The sequence below is a fragment of the Cervus canadensis genome, chromosome 27, assembly GCF_019320065.1.
Source record: "Cervus canadensis isolate Bull #8, Minnesota chromosome 27, ASM1932006v1, whole genome shotgun sequence".
Lineage (NCBI taxonomy): Eukaryota > Metazoa > Chordata > Mammalia > Artiodactyla > Cervidae > Cervus > Cervus canadensis.
In genome coordinates this window covers 7,888,072-7,910,759 of record NC_057412.1, presented here as the reverse complement: position 1 = coordinate 7,910,759, position 22,688 = coordinate 7,888,072, and the positions used below count along the sequence as shown (strand labels likewise).

Genomic DNA, 22,688 nt, shown 5'->3' with positions numbered 1-22,688 from the left:
TCTCTATCTTGGTGAAACATAATTGAATGCAGGTTACGGAGGATTCTCTTACAGGGTACAGTGGAACATTTTGTTTTGTAGGTGAACAGGCTATCCCATTTCTTTACTTTACACTTTCCTTTCATTAAGATGATATCATCTCCCTGGTTGGGCTTCCCAGGTTGCTCAGTGGTAAAGAATCTGCCTGCCAACGCAGGAGATGCAGGAGACATGGGTTTGATCCCTGGGTTGGGAAGATCCCTAGGAGGAGGAAATGGCAACTCATTCCAGTGTTCTTGCCTGGAAACTACCATGGACTGAGGAGCCTGGAGGGCTACAGTCCATGGGTATCACAAAGAGTAGGACACTACTGAGTGAATGAGCATGCATGCAATCTCTCTGTTAACTTGTATGATAAATAGGTTTTAAAAGTACTGAAAAACTTGATGAATGCTCTGTTTTTTTTAAATAGGTGTTATAAGTTATAGTACCTACTGAAAACTTTTCCACTCTATAAACAACCATTTTGATTGGCTACCTATTTCAAATGGCAATTGATTCATGGAATGGATTTATGCAAGGTTTTGTGTTCCACAATACAATCCCATTTTGTTGAATCTCAGCACTGTCTTCAAGACTCAGCAGACATTGTGTTAGAGTTTCCAACTGAGTTTCCAAAGTCTGTTGACTTTCACAATAAATCTTGCTAGTAACTATTTTCTGGAAAGAATATTTTCTTTACCATTAAAAAAAAAAGTAGTATATATGTGCTGTTTCAGCTTGGCAGACTCCACATGCATTGTTCTCCATTTTGTGGTTCATACAAATTCAAATGTAGCCAAGTATAAAAATGAGCTCTGGCTGAGTTGATCAGCCAAAATATAACTTCATTTACCAAGTTATATCTTTGCAAGGATCTTACCAAATTTTGTACTGGTTTATGATTTTTTATTTAGTATGAATTATGAATTGTCTCTAATGATCATTAGTATTGGGGATATAGGTCACAGATGTATGATGAGCAGCTAGAGCTCTGGCAGGTACATAGTAAGTCTTGGTCATTTAAGATTTGCTGAGGGGAATACACAGGATGATATGGAAGAATCCCATAAACATAGTGGTGAGCTAAATGAAGCTAGGTGAAGACAAGTGATATTATATGATTTACATACATTAAAAAAATAGGCAAATGTACTAATCTGTGTGGTTAGGGGCTTCCTGCATGACACAATGATAAAGAATCTGCCTGCCAAGCAGGAGACGTGGGTTCAATGCCTGAGTTGGGAAGATCCCCTGGAGCAGGGGATGGTAACCCACTCCAGTATTCTTGCCTAGGAAATCCCATGGTCAGTCAGAGTCTGACATGACTTAGGGACTAAACAACAACAAATACATGTGGTTAGAATCCAGGATAGCAGTGAACTACTGGGAAGAGGCAAAGTCCAAAGGGAGTTTTCAGAGCTGGGAAGTATGGGGCTGGCTAGTGATGCTCTGATTTTGATCTGCATGCTGGTTATAAAGATGTGCTTAGTCTGTGAAAATTCAAACAGCTTACAATATATATATACACACTTACAATACATATATGGATATATACTATACACTTGCAATATGTACAGGAATGTAGATAATAATAAGTACTGAAAAAGTATTTGATAAATGTAAATGTGGTATTTTCTACAACTGTGGTATCAATGAAGAAACATATGTTAAACTTATACAAGGAACTAAATGATTATCTTTTTTACAGTTACACAATGCACTGAAATATTGCATGTTGCCAATTCTCTAAAATCAAATATAAAAATATATTGCTAATTGAGTCTCCTGACATTTGACAAATGTTACTGATTTAGTGGCAAGATAGTTTTTGGACAGTGTGTGTATGTGTGTGCTTAGTAGCTCAGTTGTGTTAGACTCTTTGAGACCCCAAGGACGGTAGCCTGCCAGGCTCCTCTGTCCATGGAGTTTCCCAGGCAAGAATATTGGAGTGGGTTGCTATTTTTTACTAACGGGGATCTTCCCAACTCAGGGATTAAACCTGCATCTCTTGAATCTTCTGTATTGGCAGGCAGATGCTTTACCACTGCACCCTGACAAGTAGCAAGTGGTAAACTAGTTTTTGAATAAGCAAGCATATCCATTCAGTGAGACTCTATTTTCCATCCCTTCTCCAAATATCTATTAGAACACAGTATTTAATAGTCCTGGTCCTTCCTTTCCTTGATGCCAATAAATTGCAGATAACATAATTGAACGTCAGTTCCTTGGAAAATTTTGTATACATTATTTTGCATTTTGTATTTATTTTTCAGTGTCTTGTTTGCACCATCCTTCTCTATGCCAGTAGGTGAATCAGATTGCTCTCACTTCCTTCTACCAGGAGAGGGTTGAAAGATCAGCTACCTACTCTGCCCCTTGGATAACATCCAGCTAGGAAATGAAAGTTACTCTGTTTCAACAAGCCCAGGAATGGAAGATTCCTTATGGCTGAGTCCAACTGACACCAGTGAAGGGGGAAATTGGAGCCCTGCTAGCTGCTTCTGCAAGATAGCAGAATGGGATTTAAGTCAACTCCCCACTCAGGCCTGCTTAACATATGGATGGGGAGAGGGTATGCTGCAGTTTTTCCTGTTGGTATTTGGCAGAAATGGAGGGGGAGTTGCCAAAATATTTTTATGCTATTAGCTACCCTTTTCCATTGGCTAGGGAAAATAGGCTTTTCTCTGAATTTTTTTTTTTTTTTGGCATAGAGGCAAGAGAAGACTGGTTGTTTGGTGGTTCCAACAGAGGCTCCTGCAACATCCTGTCTGGGATGCGGTGTGTTATGTCACTCAGTCATGTACGACTCTTTGACCCCATGGACTATACCCTCTAGGCTCCTCCGTCCATGGAATTCTCCAGGCAAGAATACTGGAGTGGGTAGCCATTCCCTTCTTCAGGGGATTTTTTCTGACTCAGAGATTGAATCTTGATCTCCTGTAACACAAGCACGTTCCTTAACATCTGAGCTACCATGAAAGCTCCATGTCCAGGAGATATGTGAGGTAATAATGAAAGCCAAAGCTAACCTACTGACTCGGTAGTGAAGAATCCACCTGTAATACAAGAGACTGGGTGTCAATATCTGGTATTCCTGAAGAGACTAGCTCATATTCTATTCTATCATTTACTTCCTGAAGTCTGTTTGTTGTAGCCACGAATTCCAGGAAACAAACTCACTCAGAAGGACAATGCAGAGGTGGAGTGCAGTTTATTACACTGGCGGGCACAAGGCAGAGTCTTCTCTTAGCCAAAGACCCTGAGCAGTTTTTCTGAAAACCTTATATACCCTAAGTGAAAGTGCCCAAACGCACCTCCCCAAATTCCCTGAAACTACTCTGAACAAATGAAAAGAAAGATACAATCAAAGTTAACCCGTAATTCATATGCCTTAAGCCTAGGTAGTTAACAGTGGGAAATTATCATTAGGCCTGAGGTCATACCCTAATAAGAATAATAGAAGGTATGATTCTATCGGTTACACAGATAATAAGGGTATTCTTTTACGCAACAGAGAGTCTAGGTACAAGCCATGGGGCTCTTCCCTCCAGGGGGCCTGGTTTCCCAGTTGGTATGTCGTTTCCATATATATGGGGCATAGAGCTCAAAGTCAACAGTCCTGCCCAAGAAGGAGTCCTACTTTCAAGATGGAGCCTGTTCTGTTGGTTTCCTCCTCCATTCCCCTCACTTGATGCTCTTGATGTTCTTACCTCAAAGTAGAAGCATCATTCATACGGATATATTGCACCCTGACTCTCTGACCGCCAATTTGGGAGAACGACATCAACCTTTGGGTTACAAAGTTCATAATACATTGTAAAATAAACAGTACATAAAGCAGAAAGATCAAGGCAACTATAACAATGGTAAATATAGTTTTCCACCAATCACCCTTCACCCAAGTTAGGACCAAAGTCCAAATAGAAAGATTATCATCAGACATAACTTTTACCTGACCTTTCATGTCATCTAGGCTGGTTGATATATAGCCAGATAAATCAGGAATATATACACAACATTCAACTTTAATTATAGCACAGGTCCCTCTTTGTACTGAAACTATGGTTAGTAACAGGATGATACCAGCAAGTCCTTGTAGCACCAGTGGATTGTAGAGCTTCATCTCTATTGCTTCTTTAAGATGATCTTGGTTTCACAGGGATCAGATCAGTGGGGTCCTTTTGTGTAGTCCACTAGGCATCCTCCAGGTCTGCATGGTATGGTCTCTTCACCTGCATGTGGTGGATCCAGGGAGTGACACCTGCAACTTTAACTGTAGTAGGGCTGCTTAGAAAAACAGGATATGGACCCTCCCAATGTGGGGCCAAGGAATCGTGTTTCCAGTCCTTGACCAGACCTGATCCCTGGCCACAGATTAGTGAATCTGTTCCACAAGGGGGAATGGCACTCTTTCTTGTACAAACTTAGTTACCTGATTTATGACCTTACCCGGTTGTTCCATCTGCTGTGAAATCTTATCTCCCCTTACCTGAGACAAATTTGTTGACACCTGTTTTATTATGGGAGGGGGCCTCCCATACACAATTTTCTATGGAGAAGAGCCATGGGACTGTGGTGTCATCCTGAGTCTGAGCAGAGCCGTCAAAATCAAATCCCCCCAGGAGCAGTCAGTCTCTAAGATCCACTTGGAGAGTCTCTTTACATGTCCAATTGGTTCCTTCCACCATCCCAGAACTCTGGGGGCTATATGCTGTATGTAATTTAAACTTGATGTTGAAAGTTTTGCTTACTTGTTATACTAAATCAGCTATGAAAGCTCGGCCATTGTCTGATCCAATGCTGGTAGGAAATCCAAATCTGGGAACTCTCTCCCTAAGCAGGCACCAGGCCACTTTTGATACTCTTTCAATCCAGGTAGGAAAAGCTTCTACCCATCCCGAATGTACATACCATGACCAGCAACGAATGGCAGTGTCGATGAGATTTCATTTCAGAAAAGTCCACTTCCAGGTATTCAAAGGGCAGTGTGGCTTTCAGCTGAAATCCTGGAGGTTTCTGTCTGTGCTGAGAGGCAGCATTGACCTGTGAGCAGGCAGTGCAGTTCTGAGATTTTGTCCTCATAGGGAAGAGACGAGGGCAACCAAGAAATATTTTCAAATTAGCTTTTCCAGTTTATCATGGCCTAGATGGGTCCCTTGGTGTGTTTGACTTACCAGAGTGGGTGCCAGCTCCTCCGGTACCAATAATTTGCCTCTTGGCAATTCCCACCATCCCTTTTCATTCTCCATGACTCATTCTGCTTTGGCTAGTGGGTTTTGGGCTTCAGTGTATTTTGGAGAGTCTAGCGTTAGCTCAGGTAGTTCTGTCAATATGTGAGCTTTAATAGGGGTTTCACTTGTCACCCCCAAGCCCTAGGCTGCTTGTCTAGCAGTCTTATCTGCCAGTCTGTTCCCTGAGCCCAAGGGGTATCCTCTTTTTGATGTCCTCAGCAGTGTATGACTGCAACCCTTTCTGGTTCCCAGGCAGCATCAAATAGGGTCTTAATTTCTTCCTTATTTTTAATATCTGTTTCACTAGCTGTCAAAGGCCTCTCTCCTTATACAGAGCCCTGTAGTGTGGTAAAAGCATGCCCGGAATCTGTGTAAGTGTTTGTCTTCTTACCTTTTGAAAACCGGAAGGCATGGATTAGAGCATATAGTTCGGCCCGTGGAGCGGACCACTGTGATGGCAGAACACTAGACTCAACGATAGTTTCTTCCATGACTACTGCATATCCCGACAGTCATTGTCCTCATTTCACCAGCCTGGCGCCATTGGTGTACAGGACCAAATCTCGGTCTGGGATTGGCTGGTCTCTCAAGTCAGGTCTGCTGGCATATGTCCTTGCAATCATGTGAGGGCCCACCTTCTCCCACAAGCGAGAGAGTGGCCAGATCCAGGGCCTGAGAAGGGTCAGTAGTAACATGGGGGTTCTCACATAACAGTCCTTGGTATTGAGTAATCCGTGATGTTGTCAGCCATTTACGGGGGTCCCTTTGCAGGAGAGTGTTGACCTCCTGTGGGACTTTGATGAACACATCTTGGCCCAAAGTCAGCTTGTTTGCCCCCTGGACCAGTAAGGCAACTGCAGCCACTGCCCGTAAGCATCCCAGCCATCCAGTGGCCACATTGTCCAGCTGGTTCGAGAGATAAGTCACTGGTCTGTCTCATATCCTCAGAATATGGGACAACACTCCCGTAACCACCTTGTCCTTTTCAGTCAGGTAAAGAGTCAATGGCGTAACAAGGTCTTGTAGACCCAAGGCGGGTACTGACATAATTGTACCAGGCTGAGTTCTGTTACCAATGGGACTTGTTTTGCAAGCCTGGGGGGTGGGGTGGGGGAGGGGTTGCCTTCCACCCAGACCTCAGGGAATTGTTGAGTTAATTCACTCTCTCGGCTGTTTAGCCTGTCTGGTTTCCCTGCCGGGAGACTCTGCAACCTCCATTCATCTTGAGGGGTTACTGATAGGAAGAATAAATAGGTGGTTGAGCCCATTCGAAGGGTGGGTCTTTCGTTGGGGGGAAAGGTCACTTGTGCCCCCAATTCAGACAACAAGTCTCTTCCTAACAAAGGTACTGGGCATTCAAAAATTCATGAGTCACTTGGTATCCCCCCATGTGACGTGACACAAAGTGCATTTATCACCATCTGAGACCTAGCAGCCTCTGGCTGGGTCTATGGGTATATAAAGTCTATAGGCCTTTTGCAGTCTTTCACAAAACTCAGAGGGTGATATGCTTTCCCTTTGAATCACTTCAGACAGTCTTGCGATACTCATAGCTTTTCAGGCCCCCCTCTTGAGATCTTGTCACTCGATGTCGCTCCAGGTGGACCCTCTCTTCCTCTGGTTCACAGTCCCAGTCGGACCTCTCATCGAGGGTGGCTGGTTCTGCCCACCTCTGCGGGTTTGCAGTGCCCTCAGGCGCCATTTCTCTGAACCATTTTCTGGCCTCAGTAAGGATTCTGTGTCTTTCCACAGGGCTGGAAAGGAAGACTAGTAGTTGGACTATGTCATCTTTTGGGGGGGGGGGTCCGGTTTCAAAAATTAGTCTCCATTAGCCTAATCATGACTTGTGGCTCCCCGAGTACGGTGGACCATGTCTCTGCCAGTTTATTACATCCGTAGAGGAAAACGGCTGGTAATAATACGCTCACAGGAGGCTGATGGTAGTGCCCCATGCTTCCTGAACTGGAGGCTATTGTATGTCTCTGAGGAGTATCTGTAGTGGGATTCTTTCCCCATGTTCCTTGTTGGATCACAGCCTCTGTCTAATGCTGTGTTTTCTTCCCCCTTCCCATCAGTACTCACCGGGAGAGGTGGATACAATCTAGGAGGTCCAGCTGAGGTGGAATTCTGGGGGCGTTGACCAGAGGTCTCCATTGCTGGGATTGGAGCCTGCCGACACGGCGGCTCTACAAATTCCGTGAGAGCAGTGGCTGCTGCAGGAACTTCACCTGGCCCTGGATCGGGCTTTAAGGCGGCCTCTGGTCCTGGTGGAGCACTGGGAGGCAGGCGTGTCATTATCCGTTATGGAGGAGGGGTCAGGTCATCCCCGTCCAAATACTGTAGAAATTCCTTTTTATCCTCAATTTGTGTGCCTTATCATTTTTTCCTTTCCCTTCTGGATATAGGACCTTGTCCAAGTAGGAGGGGCTTGAGCTAACCATAGCCATGAGTCAATACATGGATACAGATCCAGGTGTCCTGGCTCTCCTGTGACTGCTCTATAGACTGCTTCCACTATTTTGAATTTCATGGTGTTCTCTGGTGGTCATCCTACTCCCATAGGGGGCCGTTTGACCTCACAGAGTATGTGGAGACAGTTAGACTTCATCTTCAACCCAAAGTCTCCTCGAAATCCCTTCCTTAAATTTTTAATCATGCACTCCAATACAGTTGCCTTAGATTCACTTCCCCCTCATCTTGCTTATCTTCTCAGACCTTCTACTTTTCCTTTTCGTTATCTCTTCGAAGTTCTCAGTAGCCTATGAACTTCTGATATTTGCACTCAGTGACACTTAAATTGCCATTGTGCCTCATTCTTAATTGGGGTGAGAAGAGCCTTACCTGTCAGATCCCAGAGGGAGAAGGGGGCTCGTTGTGTCTTCACCTGCCGTTCAGCACAGCCACCAGAACACCACGTGGTCCAAGATTGTTTCTTCCTTAACTTTAAAAGTCCATTCTGCCTTGGTGGGCTTGATCAGGTGCAGATGAAAATCCAGATGGGTTAAGTATCCCACGTCCCAGCTGTTCTCCGGAAAAGCTAATTCACTCACTTATGTATCCACCTCCTTCTAGCCTGACAATTCTGAGGGGTCAAGAATTTCATAGCAGATGGGACACCCCCTTGGGGAGGGCAGAATACGAGCACACAAGAACCAAGTTTCTTCTCCTAAAAATCTCCTGGAAAATTCTTGGTAATAATTTCCCCCAAGACGGGGTGGACACCACCTCCTAAATGACCTTCACAAATTTCCCTCCTAAGACCTAACACACTCATCAACCCATGAACCAAGCAATCATTGCCACCTGCTTATTCCAGGCTCCTGTGGTTCTGTGCCCCTTCTAATGCCTCCCAGGGGGGTGATCAGGCCCCCTCTTCCACCCTTACAGGTAGGTTCCTCCTTACATGAGCGCTCAGTTCGCCTACTGCCATCCACTACTTGCTAAGGTGAATGGTCGGGACATTGAGAAGCAGAATCCTCACAGAGCGATGAGGCGCATTCCCTGCTCTAGACGATTCGAGCCTCAAGGCCTCAGGATAGCCCCAAATGGGACTTGTCTCCTCAAAGTGAGTAGTTTCCTTGCCGTTGCACCAAATGTTGTAGCCACACATTCCGGGAAAGAAACTCACTCAGAAGGACAGTATTGATAGTGAGTGCAGTTTATTACACTGGTGGGCCCAAGGCATAGTCTCCTCTTAGCCAAGGACCCTGACCAGTTTTTCTGAAAAACCTTATATACCCTAAGTGAACGTGCCCAAACGCACCTCCCCAAATTCCCTGAAACTACTCTGAACAAATGAAAAGAAAGATGCAATCAAAGTTGACCCGTGATTCATATGCCTTAAGCCTAGGTAGTTAACCGGGGACAATAATCAACAGTCCTGTGGTCCTACCCCAATACGCATAATAGAATGCCTGATTCTACTCAGTTACACAGATAATTAGGGTATGCTTTTAGGCAACAGAGAGTCTAGGTAGGAGCCCTGGGGCTCATCCCTCCAGGGGGCCTGGTTTTCCAGTTGGTATGTGGTTTCCATAGATACGGGGCCTAGAGCTCAAAGTCCACAGTCTAGCCCAAGCAGGAGTCCTACTTTCAAGATGTACCCTGTTCTGTTGGCTTACTCCTTTATTCCCCTCTCCTGATGCTCTTACCTCATAGTACGAGCATCACCCATAGGGATATATTGCACCCTGACTCTCTGACTTCCAATTTGGGAGAACGACATTAACCTTTGGGTTACTAAGTTTGTAATATATTGTGAAATAAAGGGTCCAGAGAGCAGACAGATCAAGGCAACTATAACAATGGTAAATATAGTTTTCCACCAATCACCCTTCACCCAAGTTAGGACTGAAGTCCAAAAAGGAAGATTATCATCAGACATAACTTTTACCCAAACTTTCATGTCATCTAGGCTGGTTGATATATAGCCAGATCAATCAGGAATAGATACACAGCATTCAACTTTAATTATAGCACAGGTCCCTCTTTGTACTGAAACTATGGTTAGTCTCAGGATGATACCAGCAAGTCCTTGTAGCACCAGTGGATTGGAGAGCTTCATCTCTTTTGCTTCTTCAAGATGATCTTGGATTCATGGGGATCAGATCAGTGGGGTCCTCTTGTGCAGTCCACTCATCATCCTCCAGGTCTGCATGGTATGCTCTCTTCAACCCCATGTGGTGGATCCAGAGAGTGAGACTTGCAACTTTAACTGCAGTATGGCTGCTTAGAAAAACAGGATATGGACCCTCCCAATGTAGGGCCAAGGAGTCCTGTTTCCAGTCCTTGACCACATCTAATCCTTGGGCACAAATTCGTGAATCTGTTCCACAAGGGGGAATGGAACCCTTATTGTACAAACTTAGATACGTGATTTACTACCTTACCCATCTGCTGTGAAATCTCATCTCCCCTTACCTGAGGCAAATTTGTTAACACCTGTTTTATTTTGAGAGGGGGCCTCCCATACACAATTTTGTATGGAGAAGAGCCTTGGGACCGTGGGGTCATCCTGAGGCTGAGCAGAGCCATCGGAAACAAGTCCCCCCAGGAACAGTTTGTCTCTAAGATCCACTTGGAGAGAATCTCTTTACATGTCCGTTTGGCTCCTTCCACCATCCCAGAACACTGGGGCCTATATGCTGTATGTAATTTAAACTTGATGTTGAAATTTTGTTTACTTGTTTTACTAAATCACCTACGAAAGCTCGGCCATTGTCCGGTCCAATGCTGGTAGGAAATCCAAATCTGGGGACTATCGCCCTAAGCAGGCACCAGGCTACTTTTGATGCTCTTTCACTCCTGCTAGAAAAAGCTCCTATGCATTCCGAGAATGTACATCCTATGACCAGCAAGGAATGGCCATTTCAGTGAAGTCCACCTCCAGGTGTTCAAAGGGCAGAGAGCTTTTCAGCTGATATCCTGGAGATTTCTGTCTGTGCCGAGAGGCAGCATTGCCCTCTGAGCAGGCAGTGCAGTTGTGAGATTTTTTCCTGCATAGGGAAGAGAGGAGGGCAACCAAGAAATATTTTCAAATTAGCTCTCCCAGTTTATTATGGCCTAGATGGGTCCCTTGGTGTGTTTGGCTCACCAGAGTGGGTGCCAGCTCCTCCAGTACCAATAATTTGCCTCTTGGCAATTCCCACCATCCCTTTTCATTCTCCATGAATCATTCTGTTTTGGCTAGTGGGTTTTGGGTTTCAGTGTATTTTGGAGAGTCTAACTCAGGTAGCTCCTCCAATATGAGAGCTTTAATAGGGTTTCACTTGTCATGTCCAAGCCCTAGGCTGCTTGTTTAGCGGTCTTATCTGCCAGTCTGTTCGCTGAGCACAAGGGGTATTCTCTTTTTGATGTCCTCAGCAGTGTATGACTACAACTGTTTCTGGTTCCCAGGGAGCATCCATAGGGTCTTAATTTCTTCCTTATGTTTAATATCTGTTTCATCAGCTGTCAAAGGCCTCTCTCCTTATACAGAGCCCTGTAGTGTGGCAAAAGCATACCAGGAGTCTGTGTAAGTGTCTGTCTTCTTACCTTTTGACAGTTGGAGGGCCTGGATTAGAGCACATAGTTCGGCCCATTGAGCCGACCAGTGTGATGGCAGAGAGCTGGCCTCAACAATGGTTTATTCCCTGACTGCTGCATATCCCGGCAGTCATTGTCCTTGTATCACCAGTCTGGTGCCATTGGTGTACAGGACCAAATCTGGGTCTGGGGTTGGCTGGTCTCTCAAGTCAGGTCTGCTGGCATATTTCCTTGCAATCATGTGAGGGCCCACCTTCTCCCACAAGCAAGAGAGTGGCCAGATCCAGGGCCTGAGAAGGGTCAGTAGCAACATGGGGCTTTACACATAACAGTCCCTGGTATTGAGTAATCCGTGATGTTGTCAGCCATTTACGGGAGTCCCCTCACAGGAGAGTGTTGACCTCCTGCGGGACTTTGATGAACACATCTTGGCCCAAAGTCAGCTTGTTGCCTCCTGGACCAGTAAGGCAACTTCAGCCACTGCCCGTAAGCATCCCAGCCATCCAGTGGCCACATTGTCCAGCTGATTCGAGAGATAAGTCACCAGTCTGTCCCACGTCCCCAGAATCTGGAATGACGCGCCCATAGCCACCTTGTCCTTTTCAGTCAGGTAAAGAGTAAATGGCTTAGCAGGGTCTGTCAGGCCCAAGGCGGGTGCTGACATAATTGTACTTGGTTGAGTTCTGTTACCAATGGGACTTGCTTTGCAAGCCTGGGGCCGGGGCGGGGGGGGGGGGGGGGAGGTGGTGGGTGTTGTCTTCCACCCAGACCTCAGGGAATTATTGAGTTAACTCTCTCTCTGGACTGTTTAGCCCGTCAGGTTTCCTTGCACCCCATTCATCTGGAGGGTTTACCGAGAGGACGCGTAAATAGTTTTTGAGCTCACTCAAAGAGTGGGTCTTTTGTGGGGGGAAAAGTTACTTGTGCCCCCTATTCAGACAGCAAGTCACTTCCTAACAAAGGTACTGGGAATTCAGGGATATATAAAAATTCATGAGTCACTTGATGTATCCCCCTCTGATGTTTTCAGCGTAGGCTAGACACACAAAGTCTGCATTTATCACCGAGACTCAGCAGCCTCTGGCTGACTCTATTGGCCTATAAAGTCTATAGGCCTCGCACAACCTTTCACAAAACTCAGAGGTTGATTCGTTTTCCCTTTTATAACTTCCGAGGGTTTTGCGATACTCATAACTTTCCAAGCACCCCTCTTCAGACCTTGTAAAATAGACACCGGATATCTATCCAGGTGGCCTCTCCTTCCTCTGGGTCACAGTCCCAACCGGGCCTCTCACCGGGGGTGGCTGGTTCTGCCCACCGCTCGGGTTTGCAGTGCCCTCAGGCGCCATTTCTCTGAACCATTTTCTGGCCTCAGTTAGGATCCTGTGTGTTTCCTTAGGGCTGGAAAGGGAGTCTAGTAACTGAATTATGCCATCCTTTGTAGGATGGTGGGCTCAAAAACTAGTCTCCATTAGCCTAATCATGGCTTGTGGCTCCCCCGAGTACGGTGGACCATGTCTCTGCCAGTTTAGTACACCAGTAGAGGAAAACGGCTGGTAATAATAGGCTACAGGGGGCTGATGGTAGTGCCCCATGCTTCCTGAACTGGAGGCTATTGTATGTCTCTGAGGGGCATCTGTAGTGGGATTTTTCCCCCCTGTTTCTTGGTGGAGCACAGCCTCTGTCTAATACTGTGTTTTTTTCCCCCTCCCCATCAGTATTCACCGGGAGAGGTGGATACAATCTAGGAGGTCCAGCTGAGGTGGAATTCTGGGGCGTTGACCAGAGGTCTCCATTGCTGGGATTGGAGCCTGCCTACACAGTCGCTCTACAAACTGCGGGAGAGCAGTGGCTGCTGCAGGAACTTCACCTGGCCCTGGATCGGGCATTAAAATGGTCTCTGGTCCTGGTGGAGCACTGGGAGGCAGGCTTGTCATTATCTTATAGATGAGGGGTCAGGTCATCCCCGTCCAAATCCTGTAGATTTTCCTTTTTATCATCATCATCAGTCAATTTCTGTGCCTTTAATATTTTTCCCTTTCCCTTCCGGATACAGGACCTTGTCCAAGTAGGAGGGGCTTGAGCTAACCCTAGCCGTGAGTCAATACATGGATACTGATGCAGGTGTCCTGGCTCTCCTGTGACTGTTCTATAGACTGCTTCCACTAGTTTTAAGTTCATGGTGTTCTCTGGTGGTCATCCTACTCCATTTGACCTCACAGAGTATGTGGAGGTGGTTAGGCTTCATCTTCACCCCATAGTCTCCTCCAAATCCCTTCTTAAATTTTTAATCATGCACTCCAATACAGTTGCCTTAGATTCACTTCCCCCCATCTTGCTTACCTTCTCGGACCTTCTTCTACTCTTCCTTTTCATTCTTCTACAAAGTTCTCAGTAGCCTATGAACTTCTGATATTTGCACTCAATGACACTTAAATTGCCATTCTGCTTCCTTCCTAATTGGGGTGAGAAGAGCCTTACCTGTCAGATCCCAGAAGGAGAAGGGGGCTCACTGTGTCTTCACCTGCAGATCAGAGCAGCCACACCAGAACACTACGTGGTCCAAGACTGGTTCCTCCTTAACTTTTAAAGTGCATTCTGCCTTGGTGGGCTTGATCAGGTGCGGATGAAAATCCAGATGGGTTAAGTAACCCATGTCTCAGGCTGTCTCTGGAAAAGCCAATTCATACTCACTTAAGTATCCCCCTCCTTCTAGCATGACAATCCGAGGGGGTCAAGAATTTCATAGCAGATGGGACACCTCCTTGGGGAGGGCAGAATACGAGCACACAAAAACCAAGTTTCTTCTCCTAAAAATCCCCTGGAAATTGCTTGGTAATAATTTTCCCCAAGATGGCGTGGACACCATCTTCTAAATGACATTCATAAATTTCCATCCTAAGCCCTAACACCTTCGTCAATCTATGTACAAAGCAATCATTGCCACCTGCCTATTCCATGCTCCTGTGGTTCTGTGCCCCTTCTAATCCTTCTCAGGGGGGTTATCAGGCCCCCTCTTCCACCCTTCGGGTTAGGTGCCTCCTTACATGAGCACCCAGTTCCCCTGCTGCCATCCACTACTTGATCACATGAAAGGTCTGGACATTGAGAAGCAGAATCCTTCTAGAGGGACGAGGCTCCTTCCCTGCTCTAGATGACTCAAGCCGCAAGGCTTCGGGGTAGTCCCGGATGGTACTTGTCTTCTCAAAGTGAGTCATTTGCCAGCCAATGCACCAAATGTTGTCTCCACACATTCCAGGAGATAAACTCACTCAGAAGGACAATATTGATAGTGAGTGCAGTTTATTATACTGGCGGGCCCAAGGCAGAGTCTCCTCTTAGCCACGGACCCTGACCAGTTTTTCTGAAAACCTTATATACCCTAAGTGAACGTGCTCAAGCCCACCTCCCCAAGTTCCCTGAAACTAGTCTGAACAAAGGAAAAGAAAGATGGAATCAAAGTTAACCTGTGATTCAGATGCCTTAAGCCTAGGTAGTTAACAGGGGACAATAATCAATAGGCCTGTGGTTCTAACCCAATAAGCATAATAGAACACCTGATTCTATTCAGTTACACAGATAATTAGGGTATTATTTCAGGCAACAGAGAGTCTAGGTAGGAGCCCTGGGGCTCGTCCTGCCAGGGGGGCTGGATTTCCAATTGGTATGTCGTTTCATAGATACGGGGCATAGAGCTCAAAGTCCACAGTCCAGCCGAAGAAGGAGTCCAGCGTTCAAGAGCCTGTTCTGTCGGTTTCCTCCTTCATTCCCCCCTCCTGAGGCTCTTACCTTATCGTAGGAGCATTATTCATAGGGATATATTGCACCCTGACTCTCCGACCTCTAATTTGGGACAACGACATCAACCTTTGGGTTACAAAGTTCATAGTACATTGTAAAATAAAGGGACCAGAGAGCAGACCGATCAAGGCAACTATAACAATAGTAAATATAGTTTTCCACCAATTACCCTTCACCCAAGTTAGGACTGAAATCCAAAAAGGAAGACTATCATCAGACATAACTTTTACCTGAACTTTCATGTCATCAAGGTGCCTGATATATAGCCAGATCAATCAGGAATATATACACAACATTCAACTTTAATTATAACACAGGTCCCTCTTTGTACTGAAACTATAGTCAGTCTCAGGATGATATCAGCAAGTCCTTGTAGCACCAGTGGATTGGAGAGCTTCATCTCTTTTGCTTCTTCAAGATGATCTTGGATTCATGGGGATCAGATCAGTGGGGTCCTCTTATGTAGTCCACTCATCATCCTCCAGGTCTGCATGGTATGCTCTCTTCAACCCCATGTGGTGAATCCAGAGAGTGACACCTGCAACTTCAACTGCAGTATGGCTGCTTAGAAAAACAGGATATGGACCCTCCCAATGTGGGGCCGAGGAGTCGTGTTTCCAGTCCTTGACCAGACCTGATCCCCGGACACAAATTCGTGAATCTGTTCCACAAGGGGGAATGGCACTCTTTCTTGTACAAACTTCGATAAGTGATTTATTACCTTACCCATCTGCTGTGAAATCTCATCTCCCCTTACCTGAGTCAAATTTGTTGATACCTGTTTTATTATGGGAGGGGCCTACCATACACAATTTTGTATGGAGAATAGCCATGGAACCGTGGGGTCATCCTCAGTCTGAGCAGAACCATCGGAAACAAGTCTCCCCAGGAACAATCAGTCTCTAAGATCCACTTGGAGAGATTCTCTTTACGTGTTCAATTGGTTCCTCCCACCATGCCAGAACTCTGGGACCTATATGCTGTATGTAATTTCCACTTGATGTTAAAGTTTTGATTACTTGTTATACCAAAACAGCTACAAAAGCTGAGCCATTGTCCAATCCAATGCGTTAAGAAATCCAAATCTGAGAACTCTCTCCCTAAGCAGGCACTAGGCTACTGTTGATGCTCTTTCAGTCCGGCTAGGAAAGCTTCTAAGCATCCTGAGAACGCACATACTATGACCAGCAAGGAATGGTCATTTCAGTGAATTCCACTTCTAGGTGTTGAAAGGAGAGCATTGCTTTCAGCTGAATCCCTGGAGGTTTCTGTCTGTGTCAAGAGGCAGCATTGACCTGTGAGCAGGCAGTGCAGTTCTGAGATTTTTTCCTGCATAGGGAAGAGAGGAAGGGAACCAAGAAATATTTTCAAATTAGCTTTGCCAGTTTATCATGGCCTAGATGGGTCCCTTGCTGTGTTTGGCTTACCAGAGTGGGTGCCAACTCCTTCAGTGCCAATAATTTTCCACCTGGCGATTCCCACCATCCTTTCTCGATCTCAATGGCCCTTTCTGCTTTGGCTAGTTGGTTTTGGGTTTCAGTGTATTTTGGAGAGTCTAGTGTTAGCTAAGGTAGATCCGCCAATATGAGAGCTTTAATAGGGGTTTCACTTGTCACTCCTCTGCTGCTTGTTTAGCGGTCTTATCTGCCAGTCTGTTCCCTGAGCCCGGGTGGTATCCTCTTTTTGATGTCCTCAGCAGTGTATGACTGCAACCCTTTCTGGTTCCCAGGGAGCATCGAACAGGGTCTTAATTTCTTCCTTATTTTTAATATCTGTTTCACTAGCTGTCAAAGGCCTCTCTCCTTATACAGGACCCTGTAGTGTGGCAAAAGTATACCTGGATATATATACGTGTTTGTCTTCTTACCTTTTGACAGCTGGAGGGCCTGGATTAGAGCACATATTTCGGCCGACCAGTTGAGCCGACCAGTGTGATGGCAGAGAGCTAGCCTCAAGGATGGTTTCTTCCATGACTGCTGCATATCCCGGCAGTCATTGTCCTCATTTCACCAGGCTGGTGCCATTGCTGTGCAGGACAAATTCTGGCTCCAGGGTTGGCTGGTCTCTCAAGTCAGGTCTGCTGGCGTATTTCCTTGCAATCATGTGAGGGCCCACCTTCTCCCACAAGCGAGAGAGTGGCCAGATCCAGGGCCTGAGAAGGGTCAGTAGTAACATGCGGGTTCTCACATAACAGTTCTTGGTATTGAGTAATCCGTGATGTCGTCAGCCATTTAAGGGGGTCCCCTCGCAGGAGAGTGTTGAACTCCTGTGGGACTTTGATGAACACATCTTGGCCCAAAGTCAGCTTGTTTGCCCCCTGGACCAGTAAGGCAACTGCAGCCACTGCCCGTAAGCATCCCAGCCATCCAGTGGCCACATTGTCCAGCTGATTTGAGAGATAAGTCACCTGTCTGTCCCATGTCCTCAGAATATGGGACAACACTCCCATAGCCACCTTGTTCTTTTCAGTCAGGTAAAGAGTCAATGGCATAGCAAGGTCTGGTAGACCCAGGGCGGGTGCTGACATAATTGTACTGGGTTGAGTTCTGTTACCAGTGGGGCTTGTTTTGCAAGCCTGGGGGTTTGGGTGGGGATGGGGGACGGGTTGTCTACCACACAGACCTCAGGGAATAGTTAAGTTAACTCTGTCGCTGGACTGTTTAGCCCGTCAGGTTTCCTGGCTGGGAGACTGTGCAACCTCCATTCATCTTGAGGGTTTACCAAGAGGACGGGTAAATAGGTTTTGAGCCCACTCGAAGAGTGGGTCTTTCGTAGGGTGAAAGGTTACTTGTGCCCCCATTCAGACAGCAAGTCACTTCCTAACAAAGGTACTGGGAATTCAGGGATATATAAAAATTCATGAGTCACTTGGTGTCCCCCCATCTGACATTGTCAGGGTAGGCTAGACACACAAAGTCTTCATTTATCACCATCTGAGACTCAGCAGCCTCTGGCTGACTCTATTGGCCTATAAAGTCTATAGGCCTCGCACAACCTTTCACAAAACTCAGAGGTTGATTCGCTTTCCCTTTTATCACTTCCGAGGGTTTTGCAATACTCATAACTTCCCGAGCACCCCTCTTCAGACCTTGTAAAATAGCCGCCGGATATCTCTCCAGGTGGCCTCTCCCTTCCTCTGGGTCACAGTCCCAATCACGCCTCTCACCGGGGGTGGCTGGTTCTGCCCACCGCTGCGGGTTTGCAGTGACCTCTGGCGACATTTCTCTGAATCATTTTCTGGCTTCAGTTAGGATCCTGTGTGTTTCCTCAGGGCTGGAAAGGGAGACAGGTAGTTGGATTATGTCATCTTTTGTGGGATGGTGGGCTCAAAAACTAGTCTCCATTAGCCTAATCTTGGCTTGTGGTTCCCCCGAGTGCAGTGGACCATGTCTCTGCCAGTTTAGTACACCAGTAGAGGAAAACGGCTGGTAATAATAGGCTACAGGGGGCTGATGGTAGTGCCCCATGCGTCCTGAACTGGAGGCTGTTGTTGGTCTCTGAGGGGCATCTGTAGGGCGTTCTTTCCCCGTGCTCCTTGGTGGAGCACAGCCTCTTTCTAATACTGTGTTTTCTTCCCCCTTCCCATCAGTACTCACTGGGAGAGGTGGATACAATCTAGGAGGGCCCGCTGAGGTGGAATTCTGGGGGCGTTGACCAGAGGTCTCCATGGCTGGGATTGGAGCCTGCCGACACGGCGGCTCTACAAATTCCGTGAGAGCAGTGGTTGCTTCAGGAGCTTCACCTGGCCCTGGATCGGGCTTTAAGGCAGCCTCTGGTCCTGGTGGAGAACTGGGAGGCAGGCGTGTCATTATCCGTTATGGAGGAGGGGTCAGGTCATCCCCGATCAAATCCTGTAGAATTTCCTTTTTATCATCATCATCAGTCAATTTCTGTGCCTTTAATATTTCTCCCTTCCCCTTCTGGATACAGGACTTGAAGGAGTCTTTTGGGCCTAGAAAAGAGAACAACAGTCTCAAAGGCCCCTTGCTGAATCATCTAACTTCGGAGAAAACAAAGCATAATTTTAGTTCCATCCTGATGCTCCAGGCCAGTTGCATCTATCTGAGACTTATCACCCCCTGTCCGGAAACCTACCACCCCCTACACCCGCCCAGAAGACTTATCACCCCCTGCCCAACTACAAGTGTCATCTCAACAAAAGAATACTCAAAATATCCTGCCTGATTGACGTTTCCCTTATCTCTTCCGCAAACCTCCCTATAAGTATGAAGCCTCCCTGATCCCTTTTGGCGCTCAGCCTGGTCGTTAGCCGACTGTTGCCCCTCCTTGCCTGAATAAAGGTAACCTACTTCTGTTGAGGTCATCTTTCCTTTTCTGCCTCGCTGAAGCTATGCCTTACAGGACTTTGTCCAAGGAGGAGGGGCTTGAGCTAACCCTAGCCATGAGTCAATACATGGATACAGATCCAGGTGTCCTGGCTCTCCTGTGACTGCTCTATAGACTGCTTCCACTAGTTTTAAGTTCATGGTGTTCTCTGGTGGTCACCCTACTCCCATAGGGGGCCATTTGACCTCACAGAGTATGTGGAGGCAGTTAGGCTTCATCTTCACCCCATAGTCTCCTCCAAATCCCTTCCTTAAATTTTTAATCATGCACTCCAATACAGTTGCCTTGGATTCACTTCCCCCCATCTTGCTTACCTTCTCGGACCTTCTTCTACTTTTCCTTTTCATTCTTCTACAAAGTTCTCAGTAGCCTATGAACTTCTGATATTTGCACTCAATGACACTTAAATTGCCATTCTGCTTCCTTCCTAATTGGGGTGAGAAGAGCCTTACCTGTCAGATCCCAGAGGGAGAAGGGGGCTCACTGTGTCTTCACCTGCTGGTCAGCGCAGCCGCACCAGAACACCACGTGGACCAAGACTGTTTCCTCCTTAACCTTTAAAGTCCATTCTGCCTTGGTGCTCTTGATCAGGAGTGGATGAAAATCCAGATGGGTTAAGTAACCCATGTCTCAGGCTGTCTCCAGAAAGGCCAGTTCATACTCATTTAAGTATTCCCCTCCTTCTAGCATGACAATCCGAGGGGTCAAGAATTTCATAGCAGATGGGACACCTCCTTGGGGAGGGCAGAGTACGAGCACACAAAAACCAAGTTTCTTCTCCCAAAAATCCCCTGGAAATTGCTTGGTAATAATTTTTCCAAAGACGGCATGGACACCACCTCCTAAATGACCTTCATGAATTTCCTTCTGAAGTCCTAACTCGTTGTCAACCTGTGTATCAAGCAATCATTGCCACCTGCCTACTTCCGGTTCCTATGGTTCTGTGCCCCTTCTAATCCCTCCCAGGGGGTAATCAGGCCGCATCTTCCACCTTTCCCAGTAGGTTCCTCCTTCCATGAGAACTCAGTCCCCTGCTGCCATCACTACTTGCTCACGTGAAAGGTCTGGACATTAGAAGCAGAATCCTTCCAGAGGAGTGAGGCTTCTTTCCTGCTCTTGACGACTCAAGCCGCAAGGCCCCGGGGTAGTCCCACATGGGAGTTGCCTCCTCAAAGTGAGTCGTTTCCCAGCCAATGCACCAAATGTTGTCGCCACCTGTTCCAGGAAAGAAACTCACTCAGAAGGACAATATTGATAGTGAGTGCAGTTTATTACAGTGGGGGGCCGAAGGCAGAGTCTCCTCTTAACCAAGGACCCTGACCAGTTTTTCTGAAAACGTTATATACCCAAAGTGAACGTGCCCAAACCCACCTCCCCAAGTTCCCTGAAACTAGTCTGAACAAAAGAAAAGAAAGATGCAATCAAAGTTAACCTGTGATTCATATGCCTTAAGCCTAGGTAGTTAATATTGGACAACAATCAATAGGCCTGTGGTCCTACCCCAATAAGCATAATAGAATGCCTGATTCTACTCGGTTACACAGATAATTAGGGTATGCTTTCAGGCAACAGAGAGTCTAGGTAGGAGCCCTGGGACTCTTCCCTCCAGGGGGGGCTGGTTTTCCACTTGGTATGTCCTTTCCTTAGGTAGGAGGCATAGAGCTCAAAGTCCACAGTCCGGCCCAAAAAGGAGTCCTGCTTTCAAGATGGAGCCTGTTCTGTCGGTTTCCTCCTTCATTCCCCTATCCTGATGCTCTTACCTCATAGTATGAGCATCATTCATAGGGATATATTGCACCCTGACTCTCTGACCTCCAATTTGGGAGAACGACATCAACCTTTGGGTTACAAAGTTCATAATACATTTAAAATAAGGGGTCCAGAGAGCAGACTGATCAAGGCAACTATAACAATGGTAAATATAGTTTTCCACCATCACCCTTCACCCAAGTTAGGACTGAAGTCCAAAAAGGAAGCTTATCATCAGATATAACTTTTACTCAAAATTTCATGTCATCAAGGTGCCTGATATATAGCCAGATCAATCAGGAATATATACACAACATTCAACTTTAATTATAACACAGGTCCCTCTTTGTACTGAAACTATGGTTAGTCTCAGGATGATACCAGCAAGTCCTTGTAGCACCAGTGGATTGGAGAGCTTCATCTTTTTTGCTTCTTTAAGATGATCTTGGTTTCACGGGGATCAGATCAGTGGGGTCCTCTTGTGCAGGCCACTCGAGGTCCTCAGGTCTGCATGGTATGCTCTCTTCAACCGTATGTGGTGGATCCAGGGAATGACACCTGCAACTTCAACTGCAGTAGGGCTGCTTAGAAAAACAGGATATGGACCCTCCCAATGTGGGGCCAAGGAGTCGTGTTTCCAGTCCTTTACCCCACCTGATCCCCGGGCACAAATTCATGAATCTGTTCCACAAGGGGGAATGGCACTCTTTCTTGTACAAACTTAGATATGTTATTTATCACCTTACCCATCTGCTGTGAAATCTCATCCCTTCTTACCTGAGGCAAATTTGTTGACACGTGTTTTATTATGGGAGGGGGACTTCCATCCACAATTTTCTATGGAGAAGAGCCATGGGACCACGGGGTCATCCTGAGTCTGAGCAGAGCCATCGGAAACAAGTTCCCCCAGGAACAGTTAGTCTCTAAGATCCACTTGGAGAGAGTGTCTTTATGTGTCCAATTGATTCCTTCCACCATCCCAGAACTCTGGGTCCTATATACTGTATATTATTTCCACTTGATGTTGAAAGTTTTGCTTACTTGTTTAAGTAAGTAAAAACTTAGTAAGTTTTATTTACTAAATCAGCTACCAACGCTGGGCCATTGTCCGATCCAATGCTGGTAGGAAATCCAAATCTGGGGACTATCGCCCTAAGCAGGCACCAGGCTACTTTTGATGCTATTTCAGTCTGGCAATGAAAAGCTTCTATCCATCCCAAGAAAGTACATACTATGACCAGCAAGGAATTGTCATTTCAGTGAAGTCCACCTCCAGGTGTTCAAAGGGCAGAGTGTCTTTCAGTTGAAACCCTGGAGGTTTCTGTCTGTGTCAAGAGGCAGCATTGACCTGTGAGCAGGCAGTGCAGTTCTGAGATTTTGTCCTGCATAGGGAAAAGAGGTGGGGAACCAAGAAATATTTTTGAATTAGCTCTTCCAGTTTATCATGGCCTAGATGGGTCCTTTGGTATGTTTAGCTTACCAGGGAGGGTGCCAGCTCCTCCGGTACCAATAATT

General features: G+C 46.3%; 1 long non-coding RNA gene across 1 annotated transcript; it reads right to left on the bottom strand.

Moving 5' to 3' along the window:
* Positions 1-4,474: 4,474 nt before the first annotated feature.
* LOC122428983 lies at positions 4,475-22,074 on the bottom strand. The gene is made up of 3 exons (XR_006265866.1): positions 22,036-22,074; positions 21,920-21,923; positions 4,475-4,591 (listed from the first exon to the last, which is right to left on the bottom strand). It is a non-coding gene; the product is annotated as an uncharacterized LOC122428983 (long non-coding RNA).
* Between the last annotated feature and the right edge of the window lie 614 nt (positions 22,075-22,688).